The 13,395-nt window shown below is 55.1% G+C and overlaps 1 protein-coding gene and 1 long non-coding RNA gene across 2 annotated transcripts in view; one reads left to right on the top strand and one right to left on the bottom strand.

The window, feature by feature from the left end:
• The window catches only part of TTBK1 (tau tubulin kinase 1), a 43,021-nt gene that overhangs the window by 6,463 nt on the left and 23,163 nt on the right, over positions 1-13,395 (bottom strand). The window lies entirely within an intron of this gene.
• On the top strand, positions 12,220-12,933 carry LOC110261529. The gene is made up of 2 exons (XR_002345740.1): positions 12,220-12,303; positions 12,801-12,933. It is a non-coding gene; the product is annotated as an uncharacterized LOC110261529 (long non-coding RNA).

Below are 13,395 nucleotides of genomic sequence, written 5' to 3'. Positions count from 1 at the left end.
GCAGAGTCCTTGGCAATGTGACGGCCTGTCCTTGGTTTTCTAGACTCTTGCCACGTCTCTCCTTAGCCTCCTTCCTTCCAAACTCAAAAGACCTGACTGAGTTCCCATTGTGGCTCAGCAGGTTAAGAATTGGGCTGGTATCCATGAGGATGCGGGTTCGATCCCTAGCTTTGCTCAGTGGATTGAGGATCTGGCATTGCCGAGAACTGCAGTATAAGTCGCAGACATGGCTCAGACATGGCATTGCTGTGAACACAGTTCGATTTGACCCCTAGCCTGGGAACTTCCGTGTACGACTGGTATGGCCCTAAAAAGACCAAAAGAAAAAAGAAAAAAAGAACTTGAGCATCTTACTGGGACCTCTGATGCTTTGTCTTCTCTAGCTCTGCCCTTGTCAATCACACACATCCCCAGGCACCCACAATGCACCAGGCTCCATCAGGGCTGACATGGCTTTGTTCTCAGTAGGATGGTACTGACGGTACCATCCAGCACTTTGTTAGCCTTTGGAACACACAGGGCCTCTGTTTTCCTAAACACGGCCCACGCAAACCAGAAGCCCTGGAGCTATCCTGACACCTCCAACACATTCAGGTGCCACCCAGACTCTCAGGGAGTCCTGCCAAGCATTCCTCTCAAACATGCGTCTGCTGTCCCAGCCCCAGGGGCATGGCCCTATCCTGCCTGGTGATTCCCCAGCCACTGGCCTATTTTTTCCAGGCTGTATTCCCCATCCATTTTTCCTACAGCTACCCAAGTGATTTTCCTGAAACTTAAATCTAATCCCATTTCTCTCTGCTTCAAACCTGCAGAAACCTGGAGTTCCCATTGTGGTGCATTGGAAATGAACCCGACTAGTATCTATGAGGATGCAGGTTTGATCCCTGGCCTCACTCAGTGGGTTGGGGATCTGGCATTGCCGTGAGCTGTGGTGTAGTTCAAAGATGCAGCTCGGATCCCACGTTGCTGTGGCTGTGGCATAGGTCGGCAGCTATCGCTCTGATTCAACCCCTCGCCTGGGAACCTCCATATGCCACGGGTGTGGCCCTAAAAACCAAAAACCAAAACAAAGCAAACCTGCAGAAACCTATGGTGGTCCCCCCAGCCCTCAGGAGACAGTTCCAGTCTTTGGCTTGGCACCAGAGCATCCCCACCCCCAGCCCCCAGCCCCTTTATCTGGCTCCTACATTCTGCTCCAACCTCACTTTGAACCGCACCCTCTGCCCGCACCCCCAACCCAGACCGCACCGCCATACCTTCCAGCAGTCTTTTGTTGTTGTTGTCTTTTTAGGGCCGCACCCACGGTATATGGAAGTTCCCAGCTATAGCTGCCAGCCTACACCACAGCCACAGCAATGCCAGATCCAAGCCATGCCTGTGACCTACACCAAAGCTCAGGGCAATGCCAGATCCTTGACCCAGAGTGAGGTCAGGGATCGAACCCATGTTCTGGATACCAGTCAGGTTTGTTACTGCTGAGCCACGATGGGAACTCCCATTCCAGCAGTTCTAATGTATCGTGCAACTCACACTCCTGGCTCTTTCCCTGGGCAGTTTCCTCCACCCGCGGGTCCTTTTCTCTATTGATATGACCTATCCCTACTCTTCCTCTAGGACCTGGTTCAAACAGCTCATCTTCCCAAAAGCTTCTTGTCCACCCACCAAGCAGACTTCATCACTCTCTGCTTGTTTTCCTCACATCCTTCCATCACAGAACCTTTCACCCTCTATTTCACATGCACGTGTTTACATGACTCTCTCCTGATAAACACCGAGCCCCTTTAGGGTTATTCATTCATTCATTCAGAAGTCCTTGAGTGTCTATTATCCTGGCCACCATGTTAGAGGCTATGAATTTGTAGATCAAAAAGACAGATCTGGTCCTTGTTTTCATGGCGTGGGCAGTCTCTAGATTAGGAGGTGAAAAGGGGATAATGCCTCCTCCACAAAGGCTGTGACCATAAATGAGGTCATATAAGCAATGGGTTCAGCATAGAACAGTTGACTGATAAATGTCAGCTCCCCTACCCCTGCCTCCTATCCCCTGCTCTGCTCACTCTATGTTAGAGATCACTGCCTCCCTCCCCAAGCCCAGAAACTCCTGTATGCCATACCTACTAGGGGTGAGGTGGGAAAGGAAGGGCTCTCCCAGCTGAGGTCTCTGTGCAGTCCGCCCAAGTGCAGGTGGAAGGGAAGGCAGGAATTCCCAAGGCCAACATTTGCCCAAGGCTGTGACTTCTCCCTTCCCTAATGGCAATCATCTTCCTCATAATCTGACCATCAGTGAGGACTTGATGGAGGGGGGAAGAGTAAAGCAAGATGAGAGCATCAGATCCCGCACTGGACCCTAGCACACTCTGGGGTGTGTTCTGGTCACGTTTCTCTCCTGTCTGGCTCAGAACTCACCTACCACCTCCAGACACATCCTACTCAGCAGGAATATGCTTCAACCCCACCACACCATTCTTCCTCGGAAGAACCTCTGCCTGTTTTCCCTGTCCCATCTCTGACACTTTGGGCATCCCTGTTAGAACCACCTTTTCCCCTGCAGTCTGGCCAGTTCTTGGATCTCCCTGGGAAAGCTCCATCCATAGGCTGGACCTGCTGCTCACAGTGCCCACGTGGAACCCTCTCTCCTTCCATCTCAAAGCCCTCCCCTTCCATTACTTGAGAGGGAGGAGGGATGAGAATTAGAAAACAGGCATCACTGATAATGTCAGACTGGGAAACCAAGGCCTGGAGAGAGGCATCAACATGCCCAAGTCACAAAGCACATCAACCAGTGTAGCCCAGAACTCACTGGCCTCCCATATAGGGGAAACCTGGGACCCTCTGCCCTTTAGCAGAGCTGTGAACCTCAGAGTAGGAGTAGCTTAGTCCTAAGGATCACTGCCAGCCCACCCCGGCTTGGGGATGCTGGGTTTTCTATTTCAAAGCCCCTCCCTATCCAGCTCCACACTGGGGAGGGCCAGGCCTGGCCTCCTCAGAGAGTGAGAAGTCCTCCCTCACCCTCTCTGGCCTCTCCCAGATGCCTGAACCCAGTGAAGATGCATCCATTCTTCCATGTGATCTCATGCTCATTCTGTCGGCCAGGGACCGCTGGACAGCCTCTGTGTGCCTGGCCCTAGAGGCCCGAGACACCATGGGAAGGAGACAGCAGTGACAGCCCTCATTCTATCTCAGAGGGAAGGAAAAGTGCCAGGTGTCAGCGAGGGGAAGTCAGGGTCTGGGGAAGCTCATGCCTTCCTGCTCCCTTCCCAGGGCAGTGACCCTTTATGATTCCAGTTTGCTTATTGTGGTTCTCCAGCCTGGCTTGGGATGGCCTTATTTGGGGGTGCTTTTTAAAAATCCTGAGCCCTACCCCCCAGATTCTGTAGGTCAGAGATGAGGCCCATAAATCTGCTTCAGAGCTCCCTGGCGATTCTGATGGAATTTAGCCAAAGGCAGGTGTGGTAAGGGTGAATCCCGGGAGGAGGGGAGGGAAGCCATTGGAGCTGAGACACTCAAATATGAAGCCTCATCCCTCCCCCTGCCTCCACTGAGCCCAGAGCGAGGCCTGTGGCCCCATCAGCTTCAGCCCTCAGCCCAAGTCTCTGTTTACTCCAGTCAGCAGGAAAAGTGATAGGAGATAGATGGACCTGACTGTGATCTGCCCCTGCCACCAGTAAAATTGGGCTCTCCTCAGCCTTGACTTCTCTGTTATTGACACGGGAGAGTGTTACTCCACACAGCCCCAACCCCACACAGGGTGCATTGAGCAACTTTCCTACCTGAACCCTGGCCAAGCCCAGATGCTGTGCACTGCATATCAGCCCATAGTCCCAAGGTCAAAGAAGGCGGGCTCCCAAATAACAAAAAGAGCCTGAGCCCTGACACCCCACCCCTCCCTCTTTGGAGGGGGTGCTTTGTGCCTCTCACACCAGTGCCCCTCCCTCCTCCCTCAGCAGCTTCCCAGTGCCAACAGCCCATCTCCCCTCCTCCCAAAGGAACACAGCCTCCCTCCATGGCTATCATTGCCCATACTGAGAAATGGAGATAAGAAGTCAACAGGGTAGCCTCCTCCGCCCACCTCCGCCTTTCCCAGATTCTTCCCTGGGTGCATCTGGGTCTCCACTCTCAAACACATCTGCCAAGCCAAGAGCCCTCCCTCTCTGTTCCTCGTCCCACACCCAGGTGTGCCACCCCCACAACCCTACCCGCCTGGCACACAGGTCTGTGGCAGTCAACTGGTGGAAGGAGTCAGAGGACCTAGGAAGGCAGCTGCCTACCCTAGGTCCTCACAGATCCTCATATACTTGACCCCAGATCTTAGTGTCCCCAACATCCCCTGGCATATCCCAGAGCAAGGTACTGACAGCAAGGGGGCATTCTAAATCTCTCAGGGTCAAGAAGTACACCTGTGGCTTGCCCTTCTTCTGTCCCCACCCTGGTTTTAGGCCCCAAGGAGAAGAGTGTCTTCCTCTTTTGGCCCTGTGGCTGGAGGGCTGCAGGGGTAGAGTAGGGGACAGAAAGAAGGCGAGCACCCCCCCCCTTCACCTTCTCTCTCTGCAGTCTCCAGAGTCTCTGCCATCCTTTCCTCCTTCATGCGCTACCCCTCTCCTTGACCTAGATCTGCCTCAACCCACATTCTATCCCTGTAGCCCCCAGGCTCTGCACAATCACTGATCCCCCTCAACAGACTATTCTCCCCAAGGCAGGGGGAAGGCTGCAGTGCTCCCCTGCCAACAGGGCTCTCTGGCATTCTGGCTTCCCATCCCCACCACACACTTGGCCTTAATTGTCGGATCCCTAGAGAACTGACTAGTTCACCCACCCACCCCCACTCCCCACCTCCCCCCTCCAGAAAGTAGGTGATTTGGAGTTGGCTCCAGAGACCAGAGTCCACCCCTAAGGCCTTCCTCCGGATGAAAGGAGACACACAGCCAGCCGGATTTACCCTGTCCTAGTTGCTGGGTAAGGTAGGAGTGGGGTTGGATCCATTGATCTGGAATTTGCCCCCGCCACCCCCAACCAGTCTCTGAGTCAGCAAAAGACTAGCCCTTGCCCTCTACCCAGCCAGACGACCCCAGAATTGGGTCTGCATAGAGTGGTGGGTTAAGAAGAAGGGTGAAAGAAAGCAGGCGAAGCGAGGCGCAGGTTCCTGGAAGGCGTCTTTAATCAGGATTTGGTAGTACACAAGCTCTCCGGATTGTCTGCATTAACATACAGGGACTTAAAAAGGCACAAGATCCCTCGCACAGCGACGCGTGAGGGCGGGGCGCCCCCCCATCCCTGCCCGTGCGCGGCCGTGTGCGCGGGGGTGCGTGTCTGTGTCCCACCCCCCATGGCGGCGCCGCGCGTGTGCGTGTCAGTTTCAAGTGTTGGATTTGTACAGTACTCGCAGTCTGGGGGCGGGGGCTCAGTGCATGCTCTTCTATCTGGGCCCGGGGCCCCCCTGGACGCCGCTCTGTACACTGAGGACGCACCCCGGAGAGAGAGAGAAAGAAAAAAAAAAAAGCGTCCCATCTTTGTGTGCGTGTGTGAGTGTGTGTGTATGTGGTTTTGAGTTTTTCGTGCATGCTTATGCTGGCCGGGGTCAGGAAATAGTGCAAGCTTATAATACAGTATTATTGCAGTACAAAAGGGGGGAGGAATTATGATGGGATGGGGAGGAATAAACTGGCTGGGATTCGGGACTTCCGGGAGGGTCCTCTGGCCAACCCCCTTCCCGTCTCGCTCCCCTCCCCACCACGATTAGGAAGTGCTCCCAGCGGTGGGAGGGGGCTCCTTGGGTCCCTGGAGGGAAGGGGCCCAGCTGGGCCCCATGGCTGAACTTCCCCATCCCACCAGTCCCACCTCTCAGGGGGGCAGGATCCAGCCCTCTTCTCCCTCAATACTGTCAGCCTCAAGGGCCCCGAACCCGGCCTCCTCCCCCATGGAGGCCCATCCAAGTGGGAGGGGGGGAGGGGGTCGACGGAGCAAGTGCAAAGGAAGCAGATGTTGGTCCCTGAGTTTTATTTTCGGGGATGGGAAGGGAGAAGAGCTGGAAGTGGGGGCATGTTTGGGGACCCCCAGGGCCCTCAGTGGTGGAAGTGGGGTGGGGCAGGAGACACGGACGGACGCTGGGGCTTGGGCCAAAAGGGGGCATGGGGTGGCTCTGTGAGACCTAGGCTCAAAGCTTGGCTCCCCCTCCATTCTGGGCTCTTTGGCATCCAATTACAAGGCCAATTATTTGGGGCGGGGGCGGAGGGGAGCGCAGCCCTGTGGGCGGTGAGGTAACAGGAATCAGGGGTGGGCGACAAGGGCTCTCCGAGCGCGGAGAACTGACCAGCTCCCCCTCCCAACCCTCGTCTGCATCCTGCCCTGGAGCAGAGAGGGGCGAGCCCACAATCCAGTCCGGTTCCCCCCACCCCACGACCGCCTGGGGCCAGGTATCCAGAGGCCACGAGCCCGCGGAGGGGAAGCAAACACAACGTTAGCGAGGGGCGGGAGGCGGCAGGGGGCGCTGACCCGGGGGAGGACTTTAGCAGCAGGCAGCTCGGCGGCGGGGGCAGGGCGCAGGGGCTGACGCCCCCTCGGGTCGCGCACGTCGGGGTGTCCCGGAGGGCAGCTCGGGCGACGTGAGGGTCGGGGCTCCGAAGCCGGGCGGTACCCTAGTCACGCCGCGTAGCAACTAGTTAAAAACACGGAACATACATTCGTGGTGCGACGGCCGCGGGGGCGGGGACAGAGGGAAATTCGGTGGTTTGGGGGGGTCCGGATACAGGGAAAAACCTGCAAGAGGGGCCTGGAAACACGATGCTCATGCTCTCCTAGGCCAGGTCTCTTAGTTTGCTGTTCAGAGAGTGGATGAAAAGTCGCGCAGCGAGAGAGACGCTGGGGGTGGGGGGCGGTGTGTAGGGGGGCGGTTGGTCGTGGTAAGGTGAACCCCAATCTGTGCGGGTAGAGGGGTGGGTACGAGGAGGGACGCACGGCGAAACCTAGTGGATGGAAGCGGAGGTCCAGGAAGGTTCCCATAGTCCTTTGGGCTTCATTGCCCCTTCTCCCCCCACCGCTTCTCAACTCTTCACTTGGAGAGCTGCGGCCATTCAAGCCCAGGGGCTCCCTACGCTAGGAAGCCCACTGGGTGTTGTGGGAGCCATTTGGGATACTTGAGGGATGTGGTCCTCAGGCTGGGAGCCTCTCCCTTAGGGAGAAGGATGCTTTGAAAATTTCAGAGGCTGACCCCACCAGTCCCAGGGGCACCTCTGTCTCTAATGAGAATAATGCAAACTTGCCACATGCCCCCCAACTTAAGGAGACGGATTTGCCAAGCTCCTTGTTACCAAGGACTGCCCATGGGGGTGGGGTGATTCCTGCCCTATGGGTTGAAATCTCAGTGGGGTTTGGGGTGAGGTGGTATTCGGGCCCTCCATAGGGGCCTATGCGTCCATCCTCAGGTACCAAAGGACAGCAGGGGATAACTGCATTCTCCATGCTCCTACACCCTCCCAAAGCATGGTCTCCTCCCCCAGCCACCCCATATAGACACATTGCACAGCTCCTTCTCCCCACCCCAGTGGCCCAGGAACACATTGCACAGCCCCTTCTCCCCACCCCAGTGGCCCAGGAACCCCAACAACTGCCTGGGGAGACAGCACCACCCCTCCCCAGAAAAGGGACCTATGCAGGGCAAAGGAGAGAAATAGCAAAGGAGGATCCTGGGACCCTCCACAGAGAGGAACCCTGGCTTTTCCTGGGATTGGAGGGGCCTGCCCCCCTTGTCTGGGGAAGCAAAGGTTAATGTGCCAGCATGGCTCAGAGGTTCCACCATTCTGCCCAAGTTCTGGGCAGGGCTAGTCCCTTTTTCCCACAGCTGAAAATGAAAAGGAGATTGCTGGATTCAGGATGCTCATGGTTGGGGTGAGTGTTGAGTGGTTATTGCTGTGACCCAAGCTGCCTTAAGTGGGTGGGGGTGTCCGTTCATTACTGAGAATGAACTAGAGCATTTTTCACTGACCCAGGGTCCTGACCCTCGAGAAAATACTGGTCCTACAAGGAAGACCCCACTTGCCACGAACAAATCCACTGGCACGCGCACACACACACGCGCGCGCGCACACACACACACACACACACTTAGGCACACACACTATGAGCTCACAGACATGTACACACAGCACACACTACACATCCCCACTAGCCATGAGCTGCCTCCTCTTAAGAAGCCCACTCAGTTTGAGTTCCTGGGGAAAAACACTTTCCCACTTTGAGTGCTGCAGCTTTGGACAGATAGAGGGGGTTCCTCAGGGACAAAAGAATTTCCAAACTGAGTTCAGGATCTCTGCCTGTAAACCAGTTTGGTTTAGCTCATACAGTGATTTTTCTTTAAAAAGTTGTTGCTTTTAAACAATGAGATGCCAATAATTAAAAACTGGAAGATACTGGCAACAATTGGCTGAGCTAGGGATAGCGTGGTTCCCCCAGTTTACCACACTTCCCACAAGTGCCTTCTCCCTGACACTGCTTGGCTCCTGTTGACGTGTAAGTTGGTGACACTCGTCTCAAATCTCCATGGCCAGTGGTCACCAATGCCAGTTCCTGCCCTGCCTGTGAGCCGAACCCCAAGGATCCCACCAACACCACAGAGGACAGGGTTCTGAATACCTGCTTTCTCACTGGAACTGGTACTCTGCCCACCTAATCCCCAGAGTTGCTATGGGATGCTTGGGGCCATGTGGGTTGAGAGGTTGGGATCTCTGGAGAGACGGGGTCCAGCCATTTCAACCAACCCCAGTACTCAGGAGTGACCCCCTGCCTGGACTCCATCTCATGCTGAGGTGTGATGGAGGAGGAAGGAGGGTCTGGCCTGTGAACAACTCCCTTCTTCCTGGGTAGAGTGAGGAGGGGCCACCAGACAGGACAGTAAATAGACCAAGACACAGACTAAAATGCTTTAAAGCTCCTATCAAACAAGACCTCAGTTATTCGGCATTGGCAGGGGTTTTTCAGACCTTTTGTAAATTAGTAATTCTGGTTAATCCATTTAATGCAGCTAATACCGGGATCTACTTCCTAGGCTATTATGAAGATTAAATGAGTTATTTTTGTAAAGTGCTTAGATCACTGCCTGGCACATAATAAGTGCCATGTGCCAGTGACTTAAATAAAATACATGAATTAATAATTGGAAGCCACCACTTTAAGCAGAGGGTGACTTTAAAGTATGAAAATACCATTTTCCAAGACAAAAAAGAGTGCTGCCTCTTTTCAAAGCTGACCTTGGGGAGGCTAAGTGCTTTCCCCAAGCAGGGTATCATTTCTTAAAACCCTCTGGCCTCTTCTTTGGGAAACTCTTTAGAAAAAGGAGCTTGACAACACTGCAGGCTCACAAATTCCCTACCCTGGGGGGATTTACAGTCAGGCACCTGGACTCCAAAACATGCAGGGCTCTGCTGAGCTTCCCATGAACTTGATTCCCACACATGTGGCTTCAAATTGCCATAGATGTTTCCAAAAGTCAAAGCCACCCTCAAAGGATGAAATATTATCAAGATCACTTCCTGTTAGCTTGAAGCTTTATGGCTTATAAGACCCTCTCTCCTCCACTACCGAGGACACGTAAAAGGATGTCCTCCAAAGGACAAAATGTTTTAAATCATGATCTTACTTTAAAGGACATACCCTCTCCCACAGTTATCAGTTCTGATGTGTGTGCGTGTGTGTGTGTGTGTGTGTATGTGTGTGTTTGAAAACTCAGCCACTCTTGGGATGCTGTTAAGAAGTATGTATTTAATGTTTAAACAAGGCTGCAGCTAGTGCCATCATCTTTGCTATGTCACAAGGCACTTTGGGATCTTAGAGTACCTCAGGGTTCTGGTCACTGAGTGGGAGCTGTGCCAGGGTCAGGTGGCTGAACCCTCTGGAAGGAAATGCCGGATAACAGAGTTCCTGGTTTCATCTAATCCCAGATAGCAGGGACCCTACCCCACTGTTGCTGACTTTTGGAGTGGCTGGTGGACAGACTCTCCTACACTTCACCCCCTGCCACTAGCTGGGGAGGCTGGAAAGAGGGCCAGAGAGTAGTGGAGAGAGTGGGGTGGGGGGCAGTGCCAGAAGGTAGGGAGTAGGGCTACAGTTCACCCCACCTCCTTACCTTTGTGCTTTATGTTTTCTCTCTTTTCTTGAAGGGTATCCCGACCCCTCCTCTACTTTCAGCCAGAGTGGAAAGCCACCCAAAACAGCCCAGAGGGCAACAGAGATTTGGATATGGGAGGTTCAAAAGAAAGCAGCCAGGATGGGGGTGGGGGTGGGGCATGTGTACAAGGACCCAAGTCTGGCTTTCATTTCTAAATGGGGAGGGTGCTCTTAGTGAGATATCCTCAAAAAGAAACACTTTTTAGAGAAAGGAGAAATGAATGATCTATGAGAATATTTTGGCTCAGGGCATTGCCCACCCACTATGGCACCTCTAGGCAGGGGCAGGGGCCCTGAGGCCTCTATCCTAACCAGAGACAGGAGTTGAAAGGAGGTGCTTTGGGAGGGAAGCAGAAGTCTAGGGGAGAAAAGGAGAGAGAGGAGCCAGAATGATAATATGTCTACGTAGGAAACTACCAAGGAATGCACAAACATCTTTCTGACTTCCTACTACATACACACACACACACACACACACACACACACACACACACACACACACACACACACACCAGGACTGCAGCACTGTGCAGCTTCAGTGGGTACCATTCACATTAGGGTCTATGTAAATGGAATTCCCTGGAATTGCACAGTGCACAACCTGAGCATCCATCTATGGCAGCCCTGCCACATGCACAAATGCTCATACATAAGCACATTCATAAGTGTACCTGCATGCACACAAGCACACACACAAATGCAACCTTCTGCATTAAACATTTTGCAAACCTTCAGGCCTCCTCCCCTCCTCTCCTCCCTATAGAGGTACTGCCTTTCCTGGAGCCTTCTTCACCACTGCCCCACTCCCCAGGGGAACAGAGGTGCCTGCTGACAAGGGCAGGAATGAAGAAAACCTTGGGGGTCCCTGCAATGACAGGCTACGTGCTGAGAAATAGGCAGAAAGAGCACAGGCAGTCTGGTATCCTGATCCCCACCCATCTCCAGATCCCAATCTGATCAGCCTACCAGGTGCTCTGTCTTCACCACTGCCCCTGGGGGCCAACATGCTTGGCTGAGCACCTATAGGAAGGACTCACCTTCTGAGAGGGGCAGTGGTGGGGCTGCTGCTTTCTGGAATTTGTCCTGATCTCATCCATCTCACCTCATCCTTAACAACCACCCTCTCTGCCACTGCTGCTGGACTGGATCCCCTCACCCTCAGGCTTCAGCTCACTTTGAGGGGCAGATCCCAGGTCACTGTTCATCCACCATCAGCTCCAAAGGAGCTGGGCCAGGCAACCAGTCCTACCGGTGGGTGATGGTACACATGCCTCGGAGGAGGGGAAGCCTACAGTGGACTGAGCTCCAGGCCTCCTGGGTCAAGATGCGGGAGGGCAAGGACTCTGTCCTCTGTGACAATGGCATAGGAAAGGCTCACGGGGTCACAGGGCCTCTTTCTCCCATATCACTGAGTACAGAGGCACTTTCTCACCCTACCCCAAAGCCGGCCGGCCAGGCCCCCATCTCACACACAGGGCCACTCGCCTTGCCCCACACAGAGAGACAGACACACAGCACACCAACAGGGTCCCAGTCTCCTGGCAGCCTCCTCAAGGGTGGACCAAGCCCAGCCATGCCAAGAGATCACAGATTAAACAGAATAAGCCCGGTGCCAGAATGACCCTGACCCAGCATCTGCCTCTCTCTGACACCTTGTTTTCCCCTGGACTCTGGACCCACTGGTGGCTCCATCCCAGAGCCCCTGTCCTGTCCCAGAAACTGCACCAACGGCCCCACCCCTCCCTGCACCATTTGGCTGGCACCAAGCAGAGGGAGACGATGGGGGGTGAGGGGTGGGGGGTTACAGTACCTTGGGCCGACGTTCTAGGGGCTGTATTGCATGATGGGGAGGGATGGGGAGTGTGAGTGTGTGATTATTGCGTCCTGGGAAGGAACCATGGTCTCTGCCTGCTCCCCACCCCCCCCACCTGCCCCCTCCAGGAGGGGGGGGAGCCCAGCCTAGGTCTTGTGGGTGAAGCGGGCCCACACCTGCTGCAGCTGTGACCGCGAGATGCGGAGCACCGAGGGCACGAGTCTGTGGTTGCCGGCGGCCAGGGGCGCGTGGCGCCGGTGGGGCGCCCGCACGGGGCTGCTCTCCGCCGAGCGGCTGCGCTGAATGAGGGAACCGGAGGAGCCGCCGCCGCCAGGGTGAGGGTAATGCTCGGTCTCCAGCGTGGAGGAGGAGAACACGGAGGACGCCAGTCGTCGCAGGGGGCTGTACCGCGGGAGGGAGTGCCCCGAGAGTCTGTCCTCCTCCAACTGAAAGAGACCAAGAGAGTGGAGGGAAAAGAGGCGTCAGGCACAGACTCGACAGCTCCGTCTCGGGGGCCACCCACCGCTGACAGCCCCTGCGGCGGCCGGCGTCCCGCGCAGGTGGGCAGGGTCGGGCAGGGGGCAGGGGGGTGCAGACCGCCCCATCCTGCCTCACAGCCTAGCCTCCGGCCTCCAACGCCCTTCCCCCGCCGCCTCCTCCTCCTCCTCACACCGAGGTCTCCCTGCAGAGACCTTGGTCACTCACCTCCTCCGGAAAGCCTTCCTGGCTTAGCCCCACATAGCTCAGGGTTCCCTCTGGGCTGGGGAAATCCTACCCCTCAGGGAGGCCACTCTAAAATGTAGTAGCAACTGTGTGACATCTGTCTCCCCAGCTGGACTCCATGTCCTTCTTGAGGTCTGGAGAACACCTCCTACGCGCACCCCTCTGCAGTGGCACCCCTGCCCTCATGACAGGGGTCATCAAGGTCTCAGTGACAATGAAGCAGCCTCTGGAGTCTGACTACCCATGTTTGTTTGTTTGTTTGTTTGTTTTTGTCTTTTTGTCTTTTTGCCTTTTCTAGGGCCGCACCTGTGGCATATGGAGGTTCCCAGGCTAGGGGTCTAATTGGAGCTGTAGCTGCCGGCCTACGCCAGAGCTACAGCAACATGGGATCCAAGCCGCGTCTGCAACCTACACCACAGCTCACGGCAATGCCGGATCCTTAACCCACTGAGCAAGGCCAGGGATTGAACCCGCAACCTCATGGTTCCCAGTCAGATTTGTTAACCACTGAGCCACGACGGGAACTCCTGACTACCCATGTTTGAATCCTAACTCCACCACTTACTGCCTGGGTCGTGGCCTCAAGCAAGTTACTTCTTCATGCCTCAGCTTCCTCGTCTGTAAAATGGGGGTGACTATAGTCTCCACCTTATAGGACACTTAGGAGGATTCGACATTGTACTGTGCAAAGCCCTGAAAACAGT

Source organism: Sus scrofa, chromosome 7 (genome assembly GCF_000003025.6).
Source record: "Sus scrofa isolate TJ Tabasco breed Duroc chromosome 7, Sscrofa11.1, whole genome shotgun sequence".
Lineage (NCBI taxonomy): Eukaryota > Metazoa > Chordata > Mammalia > Artiodactyla > Suidae > Sus > Sus scrofa.
The sequence above is the reverse complement of the archived record's forward strand: the minus strand, read 5'-3'. Positions and strand labels throughout refer to the sequence as shown.